Source organism: Cloeon dipterum, chromosome 3 (genome assembly GCF_949628265.1).
Source record: "Cloeon dipterum chromosome 3, ieCloDipt1.1, whole genome shotgun sequence".
Classification (NCBI taxonomy): Eukaryota; Metazoa; Arthropoda; class Insecta; order Ephemeroptera; family Baetidae; genus Cloeon; species Cloeon dipterum.
Window position 1 is genome coordinate 6385380 of NC_088788.1, and position 25281 is coordinate 6410660.

The following is a 25281-nucleotide window of genomic DNA, read 5'->3' on the forward strand; positions in this document are numbered from 1 at the left end:
TTACAAATCAGTAAAAATGCCACTGGTTTGACCAAAAGACCGAAAATTCATTTTTCTGTGTTGCAAAATTGGCAAACCCTGGCTGGGTGTGACATTGTTGATTTTACTCAAAAAAAGCTAGAACTGTGCTACGACCCAAGTTTTGTAAATCAAATGAAACAAATTGCCAAGAGCATCCATCATTTCATTTTTTATTTGTTATCAGTGCTACTGACAATGGGAATCAATCGCTTATGAACGTCCCATCCATTGAATTCATCCCAGTTCATCCTTCTATCAAAAAATCACATCGTGCATGATTGATGAGATGCACAATTAATTGGTTGACAAGCAAGCCCGTGGTTGAATTCAAAGCGGAGAAAGAAATATCGATGTCGCATGCAGCGCCGCGGAGCGATAAGAAGTGGTCGGTGGGTCGCGCGGTCCCTTTGCATTTTTCCAACGCCCAATTTGAAGCGAGGCAAAAAAATGCGAGAGAAAGAGGGAGAGCGAGCAAGAGAGCTGCTGGCGCGATTTCAATCTACAAAACCTGCTGGTGCACTCGTTTAAAGGCAAAGGAGGTGTATTATGCGCGCGGTGATTGTGTGTGTGAGTGTGTGTGTGTGTGTGTGTGCTCTGCTTTCGCCGTCGTAGCCCGAGGAATAGCACACAGCAATCGGCCGGCCCCGCCCTTTCATTTTATACACGCCGCGCGCGGTCGGTCGGCCGGCCGGCCGGGAATAAATACATACACGTATCTATCTGGCGCATAGCATCGCATCTGACCTAACTGGATCCGCAGTCAGCAACAACTTTGAAACTCCTGCGACTTTATTGCGCAGCGTGTCCTCTCGATCGAGCTGGAAAATCATCAGCATCGCTCTTCTCGCTCGCTCAATTTGCCCACCTGAGTGCCCGCAGACTTTCTAACGAACTTTGCTGTCAATATTTATGCTGTTTGTTTGTTTGCTTATAGTGCCATTAAATTTAACAGTCGCATTCAGTTAAACTTTGCCTCAAGTAAAATGCAATCAGATATATATATTTTTTAAAGATTTTATTCTATTAAGAAAGGAGTTAAGTAAATGATGCAGGGCAACAATTGAAAATTATTTGAATTGTTGGATGCCATAAACAATAGATCGAAAAATAATTTGTTCAACAATTTGCAATAATAAAAAAGGACCTTACTACAATAAAAATTCCAATTTTGCCAATTTTCTCCAAAATTTACAGTGCTTGAACATATTTTCTTGGCATATTCCGATTCCTCTCGTTGAGATCTGTCCAACGGTGTATGCCACTTATTGGGGAAACTCTTGGTTTTGAAATTAAATCGGATTTCAAGTAAGGAGACAGCCATTACCTTTTGAAAAGCACGGTAACTTTCCAGCCAATTTCCTCAAAAAAATACAGTAATTCTTAGGTCAATTTAGACTTTAACTGAATCCTAAGGGATGAGTTTATGCATTGGCAACAAGCATTTTCCAGACTTTTGCAGTATCATTCCTCTTTTAAAAAGTAAAATTTATAAATTATACCAAACGCTATAACGACACATCATCTTAACGAACCATGATAATTTCTGATTTGAAAAAGCATCTTGATATTGAGCAGAGCAAACGTTATTGGCCAAAACAACTTATTTGTTGGACCAACTAAATTGCCAAAAATTGGAAGATAATTTTCTTTGAAAATAAAATTAATTTTATCCACTAACTGTCAATACTTATTAATAAGAATTTTTTATTCTTTTACTTAAAATATTTAAGATCCACAAAGGATTGGCCCTCATGAAGGCTCAAAACGTTGGAGGAGGGATTGTATAGTGGTTGCGGAGCTGATTGTGAGCTCCTACTCCTTTTTCACTTTTTGGTCCAGGGTATTGTTATTAATGATTGTTAGGCGATATTTGTTCGAAATTCGTTAAAGCAACAGAGAGATTTTGAATTACAATTAGTTTTCGCCAGAATCACGAGCAAAAAGGTCGCATCACTAAGAGATCCGAGCGTTTAATTGAGAAGGACCCGGCACAATGAGGTAAATTCTTCTCTCGTTTTAAACTGTCCTTCAGTCAATTCTCTTAAATTGTCAATTCTACATTAGATTGCGAATTCTGTTCAATATATTGGTATTCTGTTACTCGTAAAGAGTCTATCTCATAAAAAGATTTTTTTTTCAACACCTCCGAGATATTTATTTGTCACCCCCTTCCCAAATTTTACATTATGCATGATTCAATTTACTTATTATCACTTGCGCACGCAGGAATGATCTACCCCATAAATTTTAAGGGGCGCTACTCAATTTGGGTCATGCATATCTTAAGGGACGTGCACAGAGAAACATGTGTTGCCTCCGTAGAGTGTCAATCACATATCTCTATGAATTTGGGGAAGGGCTATTATTGATTATATATGTGAGCCGACTTGCGTCAGCTCGTTTCAAAAATTGGAGTCAGACTCCTTACGTGGACCTCTCCACGGAAATCTTTAGTAAAAGGCGAAAGATTTATTCGCTTTGAAGAGATCCCAGAGTTAAAGCTACGGCAGTCGTGAATGAGTACCCCACCAAACGAAACTTGAGCTGTTATCGTCGCGACTGTTACTTTTGTTTTAACTCTATTTAGTTTAATTCTCGCCAAAACTCCTTGAAACATATTGCATTGAGTTTCTGTGAGTTTATTGCTATTTATGAATTAGTTAATTATAAGAATTAGATGTAACTGTAATTAATATTATCATTTTTCCTCTCATTTTGATGCTTAGATTGTCCATGTAGGGAGACGGGAGGCCTGCCACGCATGCGCGCTTTGGTTCTCGCTCGGCCGCGGCCGGCTCTCCTCTTCGTCAGCTGCGTCAGCGTTTGCTTTGATAAACACTTCGTGTGCAAGTCCAGACTCGACTCACAAAATTTTGTATAATAACAGCCCTGAACATTTGCGGCGTCTTGTAACAACAATGCATGATGTCGATTTTTTGGGCAGGTCGCGGGCGCATCGAATGCGACTTCGGGCCCCCTTTGTAAGTGTAACAGTGCCTGAGCAGTGCTTCCAAGTCATTTGCTATCGTCTGTGGAACAACCAGTCGCCAAATTGTGTAAGAACAAGAACTCAAGTGCATTCAAACAAAAAGTTAGCCAAATACTGAACTGATTGACTGATTTTACTTTCCCTCTGTTATCAAAACAAAAAATGCTTTGTTTATTTCAGTGGGGCAAATAGCTACACAAAAAGTATTTAATGTAAAATTTAAGATTATTGAAACAAATTTTTGTTATAGGCTTTTTATACTGATTGTGAGCAAAATTACTAAAATGGAAAATGTTCTCTAAAATTTTCAGCGCTTGAACACATTTTTTGGAAAATATCGATTTCTCTCGTCAAGATCTATTCAACAGTGTATGGCACTTATTGGGGAAACTCTTGGTTTTGAAATAAAATCAGGTTTCAAGTAGGGAGACAGTCCTTACCATTCGAAAAGCATGCTAAAATTACAGCCACTTTTCTAAAAAATGTACAATTAGGTCAATTTTGGCTTCAACTGGATCTTAAGGGATGAGTTCATGCATTGGCAACAAGCATTTTCCAGGCTTTTGCAGTATCAATCCTTTTGAATTCAATGGAAAAACCAAAATTTGGAAAAAATATGCTCAAAACTGTGAAAACAATAAAAACAATTGAAATTCTTACTGAAATCGTGTAAAAGGAAAAATATGCTTAATAGGGAGAAAATAATCATGGATCAGACTGTCAAAACTTGTTTCCTTCGTAGTATCATAAAATAACTAAAACAGCAACTTTTCTCGGTAAACAATAAATCATTCAAATTTCCTTCTTAACAAATGTTTGAGTGCATTGCTCTCGCGGAGCTGCAGGCGCCTAATTTTTACCCAACACTGCCGCTCCTTTCTCTTTGACCGCGTCGATAATTTTGCAAATAAATATATATCGGTGCTCCGGTTTCCCAATCGAGAATCTCGTCTTAATTAAAAGCATAATCTGAAATGGTTGAGCAATTAGGCCCAATTTGTATGAACACTGCTCTATAAACGGCAAAGACAGCTTTTTAGTAATAAAAAAGCAAGCAGTGCAATAACTCATTGTTAGCACGTCACGATTGTCACTCACGGATGCGGAGCAATTAAATAGGAAAACGGTCGTTCATCAACGCGCTCAGTGGCTGCGATTAGAATAAATTCATAGCGCGCTTTATGTGTGTAATAATTTATGGTGGCAATATTTCCAAGGTGCCGATATCACGAGAGATCTTTTTATGGCGCCGCGTAATGAATGCTGCACGCCTCATTTCGAATGCCAATAATGGTGCATTGTCACTGCCTATTATGAAGATCGAGACAGACTCAAACGCAATCGATGCCAAGGCTCCATTGATTCCCTCGAAGATGGGCGCGTGTGATCTCTCGCTCGACACACAAATGCTTCCAAGCATTCGAATTAAACACACAATGTGCGATCCATCATCAAGATACAAGCATGACCACGCTCTTAAGATACGGATTCCAATCCAAAGCGCAGCAGAGCTGACAAATTCTTACAATGTCCGCGTGCCTTTGTCCCGGGCTGACAGCAGATGGCAGCCCAGTCGGTTGAACAGATTAATCTCAAAATGATAAAATAGCATTTGACATGCTTAATATTCATGCCATTAGATTGAGCTTGGGCTTGGCAAATTAATATGATTTTATATACAAGAATAAGTGGCTGTATATAGATCTAATAGGTGTGATTATAAATTAAAAATTAAGTAGGAGCGTCATCTGGTGGTGGATTTCACAACCAATTAAAGGCACCAGAATATAATTTAGACATTAAATTACTGTCACAAATTAAATGCAGCTTCCTGAACATTTCTGTAGAATTATGGAAAAATAAACAACTCGCTACGCACTTGATTCTTCTTCTTACAATTGTGAAAATCTCGCGTGCTTCTTCCTTCAAGATATTTTAAATTGTGTTCTTTTAACAACTGTTCTCCCCGATCCGAAAAAGCGTCAAACTACACAAGAGACATTTGTTTTAGGATTAGAAAAGAGAACCTGTTAATCATTCGCCCTCTTCAATCTTTCTCTGGCTTATCTAAATGAGAAAAAAAACCTTATCAAAACACTTTAAAAAACCACACCGCAAGGCCATTGAACAGGGGCATACAATCATCTTTTCATTCAAAATGAATTTAAAGAGACGTCTCGATATATATTATAACACTCGCAAGAGAATTGCAGTGCATTTTCTGAGGAACACACACACGCGGCTTCGAAGGGCGCAGATAAGAAATAATGGAGCCGGCCCAGCTGGAGATTCGCCTCGTCCGCAGCGGCAGCCGCGATTTGATAACAAGTGGCGCAGTAATCAAGTCCGAAATTCACGTGGACAAAACCGAAAATGAGATATTCCAATTACTTATCAGTTGTTGCCTCCTCGAATGCTAACTGTTTCGTTCTTTGTGAGTTGTGTGAGCTGAAAATAAATTTGGAAGCGGCTGTCAGTCAACCTGTCAAAAGCTACTTATTTTGAAAATTGAACGGTGATGTTTTTAAAAAAAAATTCAGTAAATTGTCACTTTTTCGCTAGATATGCAGAAAAATGGTCATGCTTGCAGGTTTTTACTGGACCTTTTTTGGATAATTTTTTCTCCTTTTGGTATATTTTAAAAATTATAAGATTAATTTTGGATTTCTTTTCATTCAAATCGAATGAGCACCAAATTCAAAGTCATTGTTTAGGGTCAAAGGTCACAGAGGGCTGTTTTCTGAATATTTCAGGTGTTTTTTATCATTTTAAAATCAATTTCAATTTTTAAAAGTCCTTCAAAAGAGGTATTTAAGGCACTGTGTGACCGCATGACAAATTTCAGATAATTATTAGCTTCAATTTAAAAAAAAATAACTCTAAAATTAAAACAACTTGAACGCTTGGATTTTTAAGCGTCAGAATTGCTAAATCGGCACACTGTTAAACTCTTCTTGACCACCCTTATTAAACTGAATGGTTTGGAAGAGTGCTCAAACCCCACCCTCAACAAAAACGTCAAGCCAAGCAACGGTTTATCAAAAAGGGTTTGATCATTTTGATGTTTGAGTTAAAGAAAATAGTTACAAGCCACCACTATTTATTCTTTCTAACTAAAAGGGGTAGCAGTTTTTTAAATTCTTTTTCATTATTTATTTTAGAACCTTTTCTCATCGAGTTCTAACGCCTGCCAGCCGGTTTTTAATTTTTATTTTTATTTGTAAATAAAATCATTAAGCTAATTGTCAGAATTTTAGGCCTATATTAATCATTTTGATTCCAGAAAATAAAGGAAACAATTCCTAATATGTTTTTGATGAGAGGATGAATTTAAATAAAATATTAAACAAAGAACATAAATTGCCGGTTAAAAATGAGAGGCGAGACGATGATGATTATTATTGCATATTATTCAAACTGCAATAAAAACGCGGAGAACATGCATCTCTCGGGGAGAACGCCGCCGACATCCACTTCATTAGCATAATCACCACGAGCCAGGAAATTATTCAAAAAAGCCATTCCACGGCGCTCACTCATTAAATGCCCACGGCCGCCTTTTAATTAATTGCTCCGCGGGCCGCGCGTTCCAACAACAATCGCATTATTCACAAACGCCTGCTGTCGCGCGAGATTTGACGAGTGCATCGGGCGAGGCCTGCGGCGCGCCTAATTGTTTTATGAAAGGTCGCTTTTTTATTAGGCGTGCATGCCGCGGCCGCACAGCACGCGGCGGCGGCGGCGAAATTGACCCAGAATGCGGTGAGCCAGCAAGACGAGGGCGCTGATTTTTTGCTGCTCCTATCCAATCTGCCGACTCATGCTCTGATCTGCGCGCGGCGACAAAATTTGCACGCACGACTCTTGAAACTGAGAGAAATGTTTTTACCCGCAAAACCAGGCGTGTTATTAAAAAGGGACCGGATTCTTTGCGGTTCGTTGCACTTGCGGACTTTGTGGGAATTGGACAAGAGGGAAAAGCGCGTACGAAAATAAATAGAGCAGTCGGCTGCAACTGGTTCAACGGGAATTAAAGCAGTGGATTTTAATACAGGTCTACAGTTGAAAATTATTTTTAATTGTTGGATTCAGTAAAAGTAGTTGATCGATAAACAATATGTGTTCTACAATTTGCAACAAACAAAACAGACAAAACAAACAAATTTTCTCCAAAATTTAAAGTGTTTGACCAGATTTCCTAGGCAGATTTCGATTCCTCTCGTCGAGATCTGTCCAACAACGTATGAAACTTCTTAGGGAATCTCTTTGTTGGGAAATAAATTAAGATTTCAAGCAAGGAGACGGTTAAAAAGCTTGCTAACTTTGCAGCCACTTTTCTCAAATATTTACAGGTCAATTTTGGCTTCAACTGAATTCTAAGGGACGAGTTCTTGTATTGGCAACAAGGATTTTCCAGGCTTTTGCACTAATTTATCACATTACATTTAAAAATGTCTAACCTTCCAGGTAAAAAAAGAATACACAAAAAATAAATGAAATAAAAACAATGACAAAATATGAATAGTAATGAGTACTAAAATGCAAGCAGATCGAACTGCTCTTTTCCTGCTGCGCGCTGCTTGCTTGCACTCGTGACGTCACTTGACGCATGATAATAAATTAGCAAATAAACAAGGTGCTAATCGGCGCAGCGTTTGGCAATTGGACTCGAGCTCGCTCTTCGCTTTTGCTTTCGAGGCCCCGGCGCGTGAAGCACGAAAATAATCTGACAAAAAAAATAATTATTATCGCTTCAAATCGCACAACATAAAGTTAACTCGTGAGTCGCATTTTCGAGGGCCGACCACACCAAAAAAAAGGAATTATTTCAATTCGTATTTCTGTACACGGTTTCGGTTTTAGCGGCGTAATATTCAGGCGCGTGGACTTGTTGTCCTGCGGCGGCTCACACTGGGCATAAAACACTTTTTATGCAGGCCTTGACGAATGCAACAAGCTCATTTGGAAAATCCTAATACGTAACAGGAGTAATGTTTATATACACGACTTGGGAAATTTCCGCTGCTGAATCCCATATATCAATTTCATTTAAAACAGTAAAAAATTGCTCAACAAATTTTCTTGCCGAAGCTTTCGCCAATTTTAGTGATTTTTTAAATCTATGTCCTATTGTCTTTGATGATATTATGTTCTAGCAACGTGTTCTTTTTAATAAAAAATACAGTAGAAAGATTAAGAGTTTTAAACTGTGTTTTTTAAAAAAATTACACCTCTCACAAACCCAATTTTTATCCTGTTTCCTGTTCGATGATATTTTTTCTGATTTGGATGATTTCAAGACTGTTTTAGCTTGGATTTTTGACAGTTATAGATTTTAATGTGTATTTTAATATTAAAACTGCTTTAAACGAACAAGCGCATGCCCATCTAATGATCCTGTGATGATTTGGAGCTCAGAAAATATCTGATCTTCCGAAATTCACAGCCTATTAAAAACCAATCTTAAAAAAACAAACCAGATTTCGTTAACTGATGAGTGGACTAATTAAAACTGTCCGGTCAGTTAATTTTCCAAGCGGAGAGCAATAAATTTCGAGGTGGCAAAGCAAAGTCTGCTCCTTTTCACACTCTGCTCCTTCTTGATCGCTAGAGGAATCTGGTTTGCACACGGTCGAACGGTATAATTTCTATTTGTGAGGAGCTTTTGCATAACAAGTAACAAACGACGCTGGCGGGGGCGGATGTGCTGCTTCATTAGACATGTTTTCCGAGCAATCCTCCGATCAGGACAGCTGATCGATATATACATATAATAAATGAATCGCGAAAAAGAATCTGCGTTTCTGCCGACGGGTATCAAAACTTTCACAACGCACGCGTAATTTTGATTTAGCTCTCGATCGTTATATTCGGCAGACGGCAGACATCCTTGTGCGGCGGTTTTCTCACCGCGGCTGTGTACCAAAATGATATGTGATTAGCGAATAATTATATTTTTGGTCTCACCAGACGATCAGAAAGTCGACTACTTGTTGAAACTTTTACTTTTGCAGTTCAAAAAACTTGATCTTTAAATTCATACGAATTAATGTTAATAGCCCCTTGAATTATAAGTATTGACGCCATTTTTTTAATAATGATTTGAATTGCTGCAAATTTTTAACAATTTTTCAAACAAAACATATTGTTACTTTGGTAATAGTTCACTTCAGGGAGCCATTAAAATTAACTGAAAAATTAAAAGCTATCAAATTCAGTGTAATTATTTTTTGAATAAGAATTTCTTAAAATTATTTTGAAGTATCTTCTTAGTTATCAATTTTTAATTTTTTTTAACAGCGCTACCAATTTTGATAGAACAATTATTATTTATATAAAATTTTGACATGGATTTTCAATCCTAAATTAATGGAAAACTGATTTAAAAAAACGGAAAACAATTTAATTTTTAAAACATGAAAATTGATTGAAAACAAATTTATCAAAAACAATGGCAAATATTCGAGACTGCAACTGAAATAAAAAAAATAGGAAAAAGGTCAAGAGTGTGCCGAATGCGATGCCTGCACAGAAAAGTGATGCGCATAAACGAAATCATGGTTGAACGAGCGAAGAAGTGGCTCTCGTGGGCCGAGAATTGGGTCAAAATAGAATGTTGCGATTACGCTAATCAGGATGTCGGTTCGTTCGTTCGTTCACCGCCTGCCTTCGCGTATATGTATGTATATAAATTCTCTGCTCGCGGCCGGCTCGCTTTTTTCGCGAGCGCTCCTGCCGAGCCTCCGACAACTGGCTGCGTGCTTTTTATTATTTATCCTGAACCGCTGTGGGGAGCAGAGAGAAATTCGGAAACCCGGCCAGCCGAACGGCGCAGCGAGTGAGAGTTGCTCTCCGACCGACCGCTCATTCGGCCGTAATAAACAGACAGCACAGTCAGGCATTGATTTTTAATTATCAAATCACGAGCAGCGCAAGGAGAAATCGCGCCTACAACCCGGAGCGAGCGTGAGCTCACCGTGCTCTGCGCTGTGCTCTGCGCTGTGCTCTGTGTGTTTTATTATTTTCGCTCTTCTTTTATCTCCGTGCAGCAATGACTTGCAAGTCATTAATGCTATTAAGGGTTGCTTAATATTTAAAATTTAAATTATTCCAGGGATTTATGGACTCTGGGATTGTGTTTTTTTGTTAAAGATTCAAATATTAAAGTTTTAATATGATTTTGAGGTGTTTTAGACAGCAATTTTATGATAAGTTGTTATCAAATGCTGATAAACTGCTTGCAAATTGGCGTGAAAATAAATAAAATTAATTTAAAAATATTAAATTCGCCCGTTGTGAAATCCCTTAGGGTTCGAAGCCGCCAATCGATGGCCCCTTTTGGTTACTTTCTATTTTAATGAACTTCCGCTGCGATTTAAGACTCAATCAAGACAACATTCTGCTCTTAAAAATTTCTTTTGACGCACTGAAAACTAAAAATCGCCATAGAATCATAATTTTTTAAATAAAAAATATTTCCAGCCGCTTCAACGACGAAGGGCTAAACTGATTTTTGTTTTCATCCAATTTAAAAAAAAATAATTTTAATTTTAAGAGATGAATGATTAATTAGTCTTAAATCGCAACGGAAGTGCCGTAAAATCGGAAGCAACCGCTGGCATCATCTATTGGGGGCTTCAAACTTCAAACACTAAGGTATTCTGAAACTGGTGAATTGTTAATTAATATTATCCTAATTAAAAAAACACCAATTTATCTTTATAAGTATAATAATTTATTAATTAAAATAATAAAAATGATATTTTAAAAGTTTTAATTGAGTAAATACCAAAAATAAAGTGCTTCAACTTTTGCTTTGAAATTCTTTTACAAATGATTTGCAAAAATGTATTAAAAATATTTTAATCTAGGACAATTTGTAGAAATCATGTTGAGCACAATTGCAATTAATGAAAATTCTCAACTGATTTAAAATATATATATTTGTTCAATTAATCAAATTCTACTTGCTTTAACGTTTTGACAGTTTCGATCTTAATTGTCTACGCCATGATCTCAATCCAAGGTTTTTCAGATAATTAAAATAGCTCCAGTCAGAAGCGTTTAGAATCAGGGCAGATCTCTTCATTATTCAAAGTCCTGTGACAAGTATAATGCCAGAGATCGTGTGAACCGGCGCAAATAATTAGCGAGATCGGATCGCAACACAAACAACACACACTTCTTGCTTTTATTGTTAGATGCATTCGGCAGATAGTGATGTTTGCTTCGCACTCTCTGCAGCATACACACACACACACACACGCCCGCGGTTCATTCATGGCGCATTGCGTGGCCAAAGAGAAGCGAGAGAGCGAGCGAGCGAGCAAAGCCGTCATTCATAAAGCGGCACTCGCAACTGTATTTCTAAAATTTCCGACGATATTGACCCAAGCATCAAGAACAAAAGCTACAGATCTGATAATGTGACAGTATTAATAATTTAAGTGCTTTTAGCTCTGCAGTTAACTGATTTAAACTTAAATTTGGTTTTGAAATTTTCAATAAAAATTAATGGGGAAGATACTAAAATTTTAAACTTTCAATTATTAAAATTTTTCATGTTCAGTTATCAACAGTTTTTAGAAATAAAAATAAATAAGGTAAATTCGGTACAGACATTTAAAATATAAAAGGTCGATCATAAATTAATTATTTTGATTTAAAAACAATTTAAAGAGAACTTAGAGCATTGAGATTGTGCTAATTTAATTTTTTTTTTGTGAAAATGTAATGACAATCTCATATTCTTGTCAAAAAAATTATTTGTATTTTTAAGAAATATTTAAAAATAAGTTTTTAATAATATTATACAGTCAACAGAGAAGTGTTTTTCCCACACGGTGCAATAGGAGAAGAATTTCCTCGTAAACCAAAACAATAACAAAAAAGATATTTCGAAATGACGTACGCCTCACATTTCCCGAGTTAATTGAAGAGAATAAAATTTCTTGCTCCAATCAATCCCCTGACTCACGAGACGTACAAGATATCTGTGCAATTTCGGCCACACCCACCGGTCTGGAGCAAGTAATAAAATATGAGAACCAGTTATTTTTTTCGAAATTAAATATCTCCTCTCTCCCGAAAATCAAATCCCAAAAAATCGGGGTTGCAGGTGACTCACCAGTAGTCCCGGGCAGGGGTCGTCGCCGGCCAGGATAGGTCAGGGCGAGGTCAAGGTCGGACGCGGGGGCGGGCGTTCGGTCAGGTCGCGGGCGCACGTGAGCCGGGCGACCTGTACCAGGTGGTGCTCTCGCGGCGGCGGTCGCCAAGGTAATGACGTGACTCGGACACCTGGCCGCGTGCCGCAGGTGCGCCGCCTGATGGTCGGCCCGCGAACCTAACGCTGCTATCGCACTCACTGATACCGTAACACACATTTCACCTGACGCTGCGCCGCCAATCAGCGCACTCTCTTTTTTCGTCGCTGCAACAACAATGCCCGTGTCTGCTTTAGTTATTGGGTCACCCTGCGATTCCCCCTTTGCGATTTGCAGTTGGATAAAGGAGCATGGGTCCGTGGGTGATAAAAGGTCGATCACTCCTTTGTCAGCGGTGAACAACCTTCAATACTGTTTATTTTTACTTCTTGGGGATATCGGAAACTTGTCTTCTTATTCTATTGAAGGTAATGAAATATTTTTGCCAATGAAACAGATTAAATTTCTTTTAATTGTTGATTCAGCTCAAAGAATGAGCGATGCGTAAACAAAATATTTTTACGCAACACCTTTTGGGTCTTTTTTTAGGAAATCAAATTATATCACTTAAGGTTTGTAAAACAATTTAAGCAATCCTTTTAAATTATCTGAAAAATCGGTTTTACAAGCACGATTTTGATCCCAAGATAAGTTTTACCAAACACTCGTTGTAAAACAGACAATGCGTCGAAATAATAAAAAATTGGGTAAATATTTGTTCAATTTTTCCGTGGACTGCCACTGCTAGACGGAGACTCCTCTCCTGATTTCGATTTTTTTTTCACTTCCAAATTATCTGAGGAAAATTCCAAGTTATGAATTTAAGATTCCTTGCTCGTGGTTTTATTTATTATTATTATAATCCTTTGGGAAGGGGGCAGAAACAATTAAATGTTTAAATTATTGTAATGGTGTGAATTGTTTTAATAAATCATCAGATCTTTTTTCTAATAACGAAACTTTGCAATGATAAAATTGCAATTAATTCCGATAAAAATTTGTGAAAATTGAATTTTTCTCTTGAAAGAATAGATTGAAAAATATTCTTAATTTAGCTGACATACCGATTGGCCCCTACAATTTTATTTATAAAAACGGTTTGAACTAACCTGGCAGATTTCATAAATTTCATTAAATTTGTAGCAATAAACCAAGAGAAAATTGCAATTCCGATAAAAATGTGGAACATTTGATTTTTTCCTCTTAAGAGCCTTGATTTTCAAGCTCTCGTTTATTTTAAAATATTCTTAATTCATTGCATGCCGATTGGACCCTACATTTTTCTGTACGATAAACAGTTTCCTAATAAAATTCTTAAAATTGGCAACCATAAAACCATGAGAAAATTGCATTTCTGATAAAAATGTGGCGAATTTGAATTTTTTCCTCCTTTAACAAGAGCTTGATTTTCAAGCTGAGTCTTTCAATGTAAAATATTGACATACCCAAGAAGCGCAAAATAACTTCAAAGGCGATAAAATTACATTTCTAAATATATCATTCATTCATCTTCATTCAATCTAGGGTTTGAGAATTTTTTTCAAATATATATTGGTCCACTTACGTGGTTTCTTCACAAATGACAATTGTTAATAACAATAAGTCTAGTGATGTATATTTTTCCTGAAAATTCATCTAAAAAAATTGGCAAATTATTTTTTATTGAAAGCTTTAAATTACTTGTAAATTACACATACATGATAATGTTTCAGACGATTAATTTACAGCCAATTAAACCGTGTAACTAACCATCTAAATCAAGTAATTTGCTCCTAAAAAAGTAAAAAAAACACTCGAAAAATTTACCAAACAGGTATTTCATTCACATTCCTAGAAACTCTACCAAAAAATCGGAAGTTTGAACAGAAAAATATTCCTCCCTTCTATAAAAGCTCTTTAAAAATATAGATACGAAAATTAAAACCTCTGTTGGCTTGAGCTGAGTTAAATCCATGACAAAATGTATTCATCTCCAGGTGAATTTTATTTTTTCCTTTTTCTAGAGTGTTTTTAAGCTGAAACGAGGATTTTTCATCATTCAAATTGTTCGCCTAATTTTCATTTTGATAAATTTAATTCCTATATAATGCTTTGTCAAAATAAAAAAAATGCGACTCTTAAAATAGTGTTTCAGCGGCAAAGATAATTGAATCAAAACGCCACTCATGAACCCACAACTTTATACGCCATCAACATTCCACTCATCACGCGCTAATCAGGTTGTGTTTTTCGTCCAAAAACTCATACTTTTCGCGGTAGACACGGCCCAAGGGCACACGCGTTTAATTACCGCCCGGCGCGCATCACTTGAATGACTCGCTAACGGCGCGTGATTACACATTTTTTTTCTCAAGAGTTGGGTGATTAAAGCAAAACTGCTGCGCATTATAATTTAATTTACCACCAGCCGGCATTTGAATTGCCGCTTAAATTCGCAATCCAATTAAAATTGCGTGGCTGGGAAACATCATCACGCGCGCGTTGATTGTTTATTTATGCGCCTGCGAGCAAATAGAGACACCGACGAGGCTCAAATAAAATCAACATAACAGCCGCTAGCACGGAAAATTTCAAACATTAGTTTGCTGGCGGTCGATCATGACAACAGCGTGGCTCGTAATAGAGTTATTCTCTGAATTAGCAATTAGAGGAAGCTCGTAATTTATATTATTAAAGATCGGGCCTCGTATATTATTATTGTTGCTTGTTCTCGTTCAGTCGCAAGTTCATATCTGCCTGGTTTTTATAAATACTGACTGGGGTAGCACATGATTAGAAAATTGGATTGATGTCAGTGCCGATCAGTGCGGTTATTTTTTTTTTAACATTTGATCGCAATTGCTTGTTTTTGGTTGGCACTACAGGGGGTTTTGAAGTTTAAAAAATTGGTATAAATTAAATTTCAGTCAAATATAGCCGCTATATATTAAATTTGCACAAATGAATGGGTATTTTTATTTAATTTTCACAACAAGTTTAGGGTTTTATAAATGTTTTCTTTACGCTTCACTTTTAACTCTTTATCTTCTATACACTAGTTATAATTGTATAGGCTCTTAAAGTTTGAAGCCACCAACAGATGGCGCCACGGTATACTTTCGTAATAAATTTAATTTAACGCACTTCTGCTGTGATTTCAAACTCAATCTTGCTGCTGTACATTCTTCACTTAATATGCTTTCTTTAGACATTCTGAAAACCGAAATCGGTTCAGCCAATCGCCGTAGAATCGTGAATAACTATTTTTTGAAATAAAAAATCTTTTCCAACGTTTCTACAGCCAATGGCTTAACTGATTTTGTTTTTCAGTACGTCAAAAGAAAATGAATTAAGTGAAGAATGCACAATAGCAGGATTGAGTCTGATATCGCAGCGGAAGTGCCTTAAAATTAAATTTATTACGAATGTATATGGTGGCGCCATCTGTTAGCGTCTTTTTTAAATTTATTTTTCAATTTTGAAATACATTTTGTTACGACGATTAGGGTGAGGGCAGTCAGTTTTGCAATATTAAATCTTGGGTTGGGAAAATTAAAAGGATGTTTGGACAATTTTTACATTTTTTCAGTCCTGATTTTTCCTAGGGGTTTTATTGTTTAAAAGAAAAATTTGTTTGCAAAATACAGTAATTTATAGCCAATAATCCGATTCATTTTCCAACTATCATAATGATGGAAATTATTCAAAAATTGTTTTTAAGTGGGAAAATATTTGAATCTAATTTCTGTTTTACTCAAAGTTCCTGGATTCAATTTCAATGAAATTTACACCATTTGCTAATTAGTACGTCCTCTTTAAAATAAACGTTCATATAAAGTGTGCATTTTGCATGTGCTAAATTGAAAATATTTTTAAAAGCAGATGAGCCGCCACTTAGAGACCAGGGTTTTTAAGAAGTGAACAATATTTAAATCACACTTCACTCTGTTTTATTAAAAGTTGCCTGATTCAATTTCAATGGAATGCACAGGAAGTGTGCATTTTCGCACCATGTTCTTTCATTTTTTATTTTTGACAAACTGTTTATTAACATGAATGCACTTTTATATGGTGAGAATTAACACACAATAAATTAGCTCGAATAAAAAATTATCTTTAGAAGTCACCAATAACCTATTGGTTGAATAGGATCAAAATATACAAAAACTAAAATCTTTAAAAAGAAATACCCTAAATTTGCTGGTCAAATTAGGCATAAGAAACATAAATTTTGTGTTTTATACAAAATAAAAAATTATTAAAATATTTTAATATGCAAAAATTAAATTGTAAGAATAAAATCCTTTACTATAACTTGATTTTTTTTAATTTTTTAGTTTTAAAACATGTCTTTTGAACTGTTAATTTGTTTACTACGTGATTAAACGTTCCTTGGGAATAAAACGGTTTGCGACGGCTTAAAGAATGATTCTAAAATCTTAGGTATGCGTGAATCATGTTTTTTTATTGTTGCGTTCTAAAAATAATGCACTGCATAAAACCTTTGGCTGTCAAGACGTTGCTTGATGCAATATTAATTCATCATTATGTCGTAACAATCGATATATATCAATTCAATAATGTCATTACAGGGCGCTTAAAATAAATTCGCATGCTGGCGGTGATAATTACGCTTTTAAAGAGCTTGGTGTCTGTGTCGGCCGCGCAGAGAGCCTTTCTAATTTTAATTGCCTGGCGGTGAGTAAGCTACTTTTGCTCCCATTCCTCCGCTCTCGACGGGACAGACAAACACGCGGCCGCTGGACACAATTGCCTCACAGCTGTCCGCCTCCTCCTCTTATCGACGAATCGCGCATTCTGCGCATAAAACGTGGAACATTGTTGCTCTCGGCCGCCGCTTGTGATATTTATGCAGATCGGCTTTTTCAGCTCATTACCGCTGCTGCTTTTCCGCAGCCGTTTTTTACACGGTATATATATATTTAAATTATTGTAGCCCGTGGCATGAATAAAGAGATCATGCATACAGCACACACATGGCGCGCTTAATTACAATTATCGCGCTCGTTTCCATCTTTGCTGCCCTCTCAGCTGGGAGGAGTTGAGTTATTTGGTCAGCATGCATTACCCGTGCTTTGCGCTCTCTGTGCTCTGTCTGTGCATCGGGCAAATAATGTGTTTAAGAGCCAACACGCGCAGAAACAGGATTCAAACAGCGTGAAAGTCTCCACTTAGAATACATTCGTTTTGTCGTCAAGCGAAAAACAGAAACAGACTCCGCGCCGCGCGCTCGTGAATAATGAGTTTTGCCGCAGCCGAGTGCATGACCTCACAGGCAGCGCTTTTAATTGTTGTCCGCGCTTAATTTGTTCAAAAGCAGGATCTTTATCTCGTGACGGAAAATAAATATTACATTACATGTACATGGCGCACAAAATAAAATATATGCAGTTCAGAGTCTTTTTATTCAATCAAAAGCTTTAATAACTATTTTTTAGCGTTGTTGCGAGGAGAAAAAAAAATTGTATCAGAGGTGGATATCTAAAACATTAAAAAAGGAAATAAAATTATACATTTTTGCTGGCGAATTTCTAAATAATATAATAATATTTATTTTTCCTACCAAAAAAAAAAAAAAAAGTAAGTTGCTATTTTTCCTTGATGAGTTATCTTGCCATTTTTAGTATTTAATTTACATGGTCAGAAAATCATTATTTGATTTAAAGCGTGGATAAGAAAATAATGATTTCTTTTGCCATGTAGGAAAATTTACCTCCTAAGTGTGACGAAAAGAGAAAGATTTAAATTCAAGCGAAGAATCATTGACAAGCCGCACTGCTTAATTTTTTTGAGAAATTGGCCAAATCTAAAATTTGACTGTTCACATACTTCTTGGTCCTAATTTGATTGTTGCACATTGTTTCCAGTATTCAATCTAACAATTCGATCACCAACTATGTGGCAGCGTCGATTGCCCGTAATTTCGTTCAACGTCAAGTGTTACAAAAATCGCTCAACAATTAATTCAAGAATTAAAATTCAACCCTTTGTCGTATGTCATCACTGCTACAGCGTAATGGTACTCAACACAATACAAATTAATCTCATTTGTTGCCTTTTATCAATACACTTCTAATTTGAAGGAGCACAAAGTCTACGGTTAATCATTTAAAGTGGAATGATACTGGGCAACAATTGAAAATTATTTAAATTGTTGGATGCCTTACACAATTGACCGATAAACAATTTGTTCAACAATTTGCAAAAATAAAAAATGACCTTTCTACAGTAAAAATTCAAATTTTGCCAATTTTCTCCAAAATTTAGAGTGCTTGAACATATTTTCTTGGCATATTCCGATGCCTCTCGTCGAGATCTGTCCAACGGTGTATGCCACTTATTGGGGAAACTCTTGGTTTTGAAATTAAATCGAATTTCAAGTAAGGAGACAGCCATTACCATTTGAAAAGCACGGTAACTTTCCAGCCAATTTTCTCAAAAAATTACAGTGCTTCTTAGGTCAATTTATGCTTTAACTGAATCCTATGGGATGAGTTTATGCATTGGCAACAAGCATTTTCCAGGCTTTTCCAGTATCATTCCTCTTTAAACAGATTATTAGAACCAACGAACCAACAAAAATTTAGCCATTTTAGTCCCAAATTGAATAATCTGGACTAAAAAACGCCGTTTTAGTTTCCTTGAGATTTAAACAAAAATATCAAATGAAGATAGCATAAAAGCACATTTATTTTATTCTAAAAAAAATTCAGCCAAAATTTGTAGCTGCTGATTTAAGGTTTGCAGAGCCAAATTTGTTGCAGAATATTACTCAAATAGTATATTATGTACAATCAAACAATTTTTATAGGTGTTTTTACTCATTTTAAAAAATCTTGTAGGTAATGATGCGTCTTAAGATTGAATCCTACCGACGTTTTTAGAAAACCCCGAGGCATAAAAAGGAAATTTTTGCAAAATAGGTATAGACAACAAAGTTTCCAAAATGTGGAATTAAAAATTGTTTTACAAGATTAAAAATACATTTTACTTTGCCCATTCCATTATTCGATTTTAGCCTTCAAAAAGATGAAAGTAAAAACTATAACAATTCATTTTCTACGGGGAGTCCAGCAAGCACCGCGAGGGATAAATATTGCAAAAATGCATTGTAGCATTGTACTGTATATATCGGTAATGGTTTAATGATCATTTCAAATCTGAATCTTTAAAGAGTGACAGTTTTAGTAAGAATCTGAAAGGTACAGATATTTTACGTGTTTAACACCTACGGTATATAACTATGAAGACAAGTTATTTAATAATTTTTTGAACGCTTGAGACTAAGACTTCTCATTCTTTACAGAGAAATGTACGCAATTTTGCATTCGAATTTATATGAAATTGAAATTCAACCTTGCGAACTGAGTTACTGAATACCAAATAATTACAAAATTCTAACTTATTCACTGCCAACAATGAAGCCAGTTATTGGTGGTTAATCATCTAAAGGTAGGTGCTACAGCCCTTTGAATATAATAATTTAAAACAAAAAATTTACAATTCTATAAAAATAAAATTTGACAAGGTTTGCAATAAAAATTTAAATTAAAAATGTCATGTATTTTAAAATGTAAAACAAAAAATATATTGAAAATAAAATGAAATAATAATATAATTAAAAATTGAATTTTTTATAAATTTAGTTTAATTTTTTTTTTAAATATTTACTTAGTTTTTGTCTCTTTGCAAAAAAATACAATGTAATAAAAATTATATTTGAACCAAATATTCCATGCTTCTGCTATATGATACGTAAGATTTTTGGTTGAACAATCTGAGATTCCTGTTCTTCGTATTAATACTTCGCATTATCTTATTCACAGTAGAGGTTGACACAGGGAAAAGAAGTGATTCTCGCCAACGCCTAATGCCGAAGGTGTATAAATATCGCATTTTGCGGTCACGCACTAACTATACAAAGCGATCTGTGCGTCGTAAAATGAGCGCGGCGTTAATTTGGGCTGCGCCAGCCGCACGTAAAACGCCGACTTTATGCAATGCGCGAATCTGATTCCCGCGGGTCACGACTCGTTAGCGCATTTTTCGCGGCGTGGCTCTTTGCAGAATTACATACCACTCGCAAATATTTGCTTACATACGTACTCACCGTGGAGGCCGCGGCTGACAGGCAGGTCATTTGGAGAGAAGCACTCGCTTTTTTATTCATCTGAGTAGCGGCTGCTGTTCGTTCGCGTCGGATGAAGATAAAAAAATGGCACGTGTGCAGCAGCTAGAGGTTAAATAATTGGCACTGCTGTTACACTTTTAAGAAGGAGGTCCGCAATTGATGAAAGAGCGGGTCTGTTTTAAGATTTGGATAATTTTTATGTTGTATTGTTATATAAATTGATTTGCTAGAATGTAATGAATGAAAGAATATATATTTCAAAGTTGCTAATTGATTTTGAGGCATGTCGAAATCCTGAAACGCATTTATTTATTTTTTAAACAAAAATCAAATAATTCTATTTTTTAATACTTTAAATAATGTCAGATTACAATGTTTAGTTTAACAAAAATAAACTATTTTTATTGGAACTCCCAAAAAAATGGAAAATACCAGCGGGGGCCAGTTGTGCGATAAAATTGGTTCCCTCTGCGCAGATCCAAGATGGCGTCTGAATGTGGGAAACAAAAAGCTCTCTTTGGATTACCGTACGAGTGTCAAGAGTTTGTTTTTACGATCCAAAAGACACAATTAGTTAAGAGTAATGCAAATTTTGTCACAATATTCACAAAAAATGGGTTATTTTCGTGCATTTTCACGTGACCGTTTTTTGCGCCTTACTCCACCGGACGCCATATCTGCGCGTCGCACGAATCTGGTCCCCGCTAGATAATACTCCATTTATCTACAATTTTTGAGTACTTGCACTGTTCATCCAACTTAACTCCTGCTGCTGTGAATTCACTCCGAAATAATATTTCATTTAGACGTGCCGAAAACCACAAGCGGTTCAGCCACTTTTGGTAGAAACCTTGGCAGCAAAAAAAATAGTTTTGACTCTTATTTTTACCGCGATTGGTTAAAACGATTTCAGTTTATTCCAGCACATCTGAATATTTGTACACCAAAAATGCCCATCGTTGGCTTTACAGGTTTTTTCCATTCTAAGCGAATCATAAGAGAAACACACAAACGTGAAAGGATGAGGATTATGTGGCACGCAAACTATGCATCCAGTTTGGCAAGTTGTGCATCCCACGCGACAAAAGCGCTTTGCAAGTCTGCATATCTCTCCCACGGAATGGTTTTTGTCTCAAATCTCTCTCAAAAATTGCAGCTTCAACTGTCAAACCATTCAGTTTAACTTTTCCTCAAGAAATAATGTTGTCAGGATCAGGAAACAAATATTTTTTTATATACATGAACGCTTCAGACTAAGAATTCCCATTCTTTTGAGAGAATGTATGCAATTATGACATTCAAATTTATATGAATTTGAAATTCAACTTATCTTGCGAACTGAATACCATCTAATTACAAATATCTAACTTATAAAAACGGGGAAAACTGCCAATTATTAGTTGTAATATATCTGAAGGTTAGTGCTACGGACCATTGAATATAATATTTTAAAACAAAAAATCTTAACGATTTTATAAAAATAAAACTTGATCATGTTTACAATAAAAATTGAAATAATATGCCAAATGTATATTTTAATAGCAAAAAACAAAATCTAAAAAAGTAATAAATTTTAACATAGCATTTAAATTAGAGCGTATTCAAGAAAGGTTTTTCTGTTCCTGTCCTGACCTGTTCCGGGAAAAAAATTTCCTGTCCTGTCCTGTTCCTGTTCCAAAATTGGATTTCCGGTCCTGTCCTGTTCCTGTTTTTTCCTGTTTTTTTTTCTTTAATTTAATTCAAATTTACAAAATGGTCTTCTAATTCTTCCATATTAATATTTATACCTGTTTTTTGTTTGCACTTTGCTTTTAATTATTTGAGACTTCCATTTGACAGATTTTCTAAGTGTTTAAATTTTGATAGAGAATATAATTTCTAATTCATCTAATTCCCCTTTATGAACAAAACGGAAAAAATAATATGCACCCCGCACAGAATTTAGTATCCAACAAAAAGTATTTCAAATAGTGCTTAAAATGAAAAAGAATTGCAGAAAAACCCTAAAAAATGTTAATTTTTGATACAGTTGATTGTTTCCGTAAAACGCTTGTTTTTTCGAACACCACTGACTATAATTAAAGAGTAGTGCATTTTAATTCAAGCTTTAGAGCAAAATTGTAAACATCGTCATAATTGTTAGGTTTTTTTTGAAAAATATTTATAGTTCATGAAAGAAAGTAAACATTGTAAGACAGTATCAAAATGAAAAGTAATGCTGTCTATAAATTAGGTATATTTTATATAAAATAGACCAAGAATGGAATTGTTTTGAAACAAAATTCTTGTATTGTCCTGTTCCTGAAAAATATTTTCCTGTCCTGCCGGAATTCCAGGAAAAAGCAGGAATTCTTGTTTCCTGTTTCAGTTTCCTGTCTTGGAATACGCTCTAATTTAAATACATCCTCTCCATATTCATTTACACCAATCATATTTAAGCAGAAAAGCAGCTGAATAAAAAAATACTTTGAATTTATTTTTTGTCCCCTTTTTACCTGCGCATTCTATTTTTAGCGTTCGCTCCAGCCATTCCAAGAATGAAGTCCATTAAGCCTGCAGCTCGTGGGCAATTACGGCTGACAATGGCCTTTTACAATTTCAGCCCTGCAGTCGCTGACTCGATCGCTCTCGCATCAAAACAAAGAGATGATCGGATCTGGCGCGTCCGCTCTGCTGTGCGCGATTCATTTGTGCCGAGAGCACGATCGCCGCGGCTTTTTTGTGTCGTGACGTGGAAAGTAATCGGAGCCATTTAATCGAGAGTGCAGCCTCTTGCAATGACAAATGGCAAGGACACCTGCGCTTCTCGCGCGCTCCTCGCGAACATGCACTAAAATTTAAATACTAAATCTTTTTTCGACTTGTAAACCACACATCACATTAACAAGACTTCTTGCAGATGTAAAAATCGGCTCGAGAACATTAACAGCTTTAACAGACGCTTGTTTGCTTGGACACAAATTCACGCAGGATCATATTACTTTTTATTTCATTTTGTGTTTCACTAAATCCAGCTCAAATATTTGTATATGTGTTTAATTTTTTTATTCGTCCAAGAGTGACAGGAAAACTCTACACGCTCTTTAGTTTGGGAGTTAATATATTGACTAATTAATAACCTCTAATTTAGCAGCCAGATTCGTGCTACGCGCAGATGTGGCATCCGGCGGAGTATGGCGAAAAAACGGTCACGTGAAAATACGCGAAAAAGAGGCAAGTTTTGGTCAATATTGTGACATAATTTGCATTACTTGTACTAATTGTGTCTTTTGGATCGTAAAAACAAACTTTTTGATACTCGTGTGGGAATCCAAAGAGAGCTTTTTGTTTCCCAAATTCAGACGCCATCTAGGACCTGCGCAGTGGGAACCAATTTTATCGCACATCTGGACCCCGCTGGAATTTAGGGTATTTTCACTCTTTACCCTAATAAGATTTGCTGAATTTTCCCATCAATAGTGCACTATTAAGCACTAAAAATAAATATCAACTTGTTTCAATCTTGTATAATCAGAAAAATTAAACGTTTAAATAAATTTACTGTTTTATTTTTCTAAAATTTCAAAAAATTGTTTTAAATTGTTTTAAATAAATTAGAGCGTTTTTTGAGTAAAATTAACCCTGTCAACAAATTCTAAACTAAATAAATACCATATGTCTTTTGATCATACTTAAAAAAAATTTAAAATCTGTAAATTCCTTTTTTGTTATAATTTTCTCCACGACTGCATGAAATGTATCAATTAAACGGTGAATTCATACCAAGATATTTACAAAGATTACTCTCACTATAAGATAACGGCAAAAATTACAATCAAACTAATATAAAAATATAAGCCACAGATCTGCTAAATATTGAAATTCTAAATTCAAAAACTTGAATATTTGTTACCGTTCATTCTTTACGATATCATTATCGATTGCTAAAAAAGCAAGAGTTGCCTCAATAATTAGAAAAGGCATGTAGATGAAAGACAGGATTTTACCAAAATTCTAACTCTTGTGCGGTTCATGTTTGATTTAGAAACTATTTATATTGATCAGTCAAGAAGAGTCCAAATATATAGTGTTTAAAAGCTTCCGTTGAATTGCTCGTCTATCTAAATCCATGCATAGATTACGATTTCTTATTCTATTAAGCAGCTCCTCTGCAATCTTTATAGTAAAAAAATGTAAAATGTACTATATAGAAACAAATATCACGAGGAAACGTCCAAAAAAATTTAACAAAATATCTCTGTTGCCGTTTCTACTTCAAAAACATTAATCAATTTTATATTTCATGTTCTCCGAATAAATATTTCTACCAGATGGTTGTCTTAGTTCAAATAATGTGAAATTTTTTAATATTATACTTGAATGACCTCTTTAAAGAAAAAAACAGATTCAATTAAATAGCTTCTAAAATTAAAATTTTATTTTAGGTAGATATTTTCAAAAAAGAAAATTTAAGTGGACTAATTATTAAAATGTGGATTTTTATTAAAATTCAAGCTGACAACACAGATCACATTTAAATCATGGTTAATAAAGTATTCAATCGATTAATTTTTTTATTTTTAATTTAAGTTGCCGATTTGATGAGCTGAGTGAGCAGGGAACGATTGGAGCAAGGCGAGAGGCGCAGTGAAGAGCAAAGCTAGATTGCGAGAGAGAGAGAGAGAGAGTGCCGGGAGAAACGAGTTAGTTGCTGAATTCCTGAGTGGAGAAGGGCCTGTTTTGTTGGGTGTATGAAATAATTCTGATAATCAGCCGGCAAGACCGGTAAGTCTGCTCCAAATAGCCGGTGTTGCCGCCGCCGCCGATGCCGCAGCCGCAGCTAGCTACTCCCTCTCAAATCATAAATACATTCACCGCGGCCCTGACTTTGACATTCACATCGAGCAGGAGCACTGAACTCTCTCTCTCTCTCTCTTTCTCTCTCTTTCTTTCTCGTC

At 35.7% G+C, this 25281-nt stretch overlaps 1 protein-coding gene and 1 non-coding gene across 2 annotated transcripts in view; both read right to left on the reverse strand.

The window, feature by feature from the left end:
- Window positions 1-12299, reverse strand: part of dimm (dimmed) — a 28036-nt gene extending 15737 nt beyond the window's left edge. The window contains exon 1 of the mRNA XM_065484638.1: window positions 12138-12299. The gene's annotated coding sequence lies outside the window, so the exon portion shown is untranslated. The remainder of the gene's footprint in view (window positions 1-12137) is intronic.
- On the reverse strand, window positions 2402-2519 carry LOC135941579 (U5 spliceosomal RNA). Its single transcript, XR_010574995.1, has one exon. It is a non-coding gene; the product is annotated as a U5 spliceosomal RNA (small nuclear RNA).
- Window positions 12300-25281: the final 12982 nt, after the last annotated feature.